The 1,299-nt window shown below is 40.0% G+C and overlaps 1 protein-coding gene across 1 annotated transcript in view; it reads left to right on the plus strand.

Moving 5' to 3' along the window:
• The window catches only part of LOC113209740 (ATP-dependent RNA helicase DHX30), an 11,753-nt gene that overhangs the window by 1,916 nt on the left and 8,538 nt on the right, over positions 1 to 1,299 (plus strand). The gene's annotated exons all lie outside the window — the stretch shown is intronic.

Here is a 1,299-nt window from a genome sequence, read left to right on the forward strand (position 1 = left end):
AAATATTTAAGTAACCAATACTGGCAAGATCGAAGACATTTGACACAAACACTCGCTTATTTCACTTGATGATATCTCAATTAAAACCCATAAGAGATAAAGGAGTGGAAAACACAAAGAATAGAATTACTTTAGAAGTACTTTGCACAGTATGTGATCCTTGAACAATAGGTGATAATTTAAACGTTGTCAAGGTATAAGGGTTAAAAGAAATAATATCTCTTATTTTGACTTAACATTATTTAATGTGACTATGCAGGCATAAACTTTAAGTGTGCTGAGAGCTCTGAAACCAGATAGAAGTCAGTATTTGGAATATTCACTCAAAAGAGACTGAATGAGTACTTCAGTTGGGGGCTTTGACCTTTATGAATGTGGTGCTTTAATGAAAGTAAACAAACCTATCAGTTGGTTCAATATGTATCAATGGCCCGTGGAATAACTCGGGGAAACAATGAAGGTTCTCCCCATCCTTCAGTTGTAACCTTTGAACAGTCAGTGCTCACAAACGATACGTAAAAGCGGATAAAGACCTTTAAAGTCTCAGCCTATTTCAGGATCACTTTAACAACCGAGACCCATCAATCTCTATTGGTCTTACTTTAGGAATTGTTCACTTAACATGAGGGTTTACACATGTGTCTGGTCAGTCTCAGAGTTGTGGAAGGTATAAAGTAAGTAAATGTAACTTAAAAGTACACTACCTGACATGAATTTAGAGTAAAAACACCAAAACTTCGATAAATATCAACATTGGAAAAGCGAAAGAACAGAACTGTCACAACACGTCCGCCATCTTGGCTGATCGATTCACTCCAGAGCTGCATCTTTCGAGTGACAAGGGCGTACTGTTTGACATGACCTATGTCATGAAAAACCGTTCAAAACAGGCCACAATCTTTAAAACTAAATTTAAATGTATACATAATATATTTAATTCATAATGCGTTGCCTTATTATCAAAGTTGAAGCTTTCTGGGACGGCTGCAGAGCAGTGACTTTTTTGCCCGACGGTTTGCAGCCCGTGACAGCCGGACGCGAATGGCGGGAAAAAGTGGGTGGTCTCAAAAGCCACCGCGACCGGCGGCCGCATGGAGGATTTCACTCTAACGAAGAAAAGCAGGGGGATCAGCTTGGAACATAACAGAACGATATTTATTCAGAGCTGTGATTAGTCGAGAGCAGACGACCACGCCCCCCAACAAATGCCGTTTTGTGAAGTCCCACCCCAAGCAGGGACGCATATAGGTTTGGGGCGAGACTACCTTATCACATACCTACAAACTATGTTGTTTTTAC

The sequence above is a fragment of the Frankliniella occidentalis genome, unplaced genomic scaffold, assembly GCF_000697945.3.
Source record: "Frankliniella occidentalis isolate FOCC.00 unplaced genomic scaffold, Focc_3.1 Scaffold60, whole genome shotgun sequence".
NCBI lineage: Eukaryota > Metazoa > Arthropoda > Insecta > Thysanoptera > Thripidae > Frankliniella > Frankliniella occidentalis.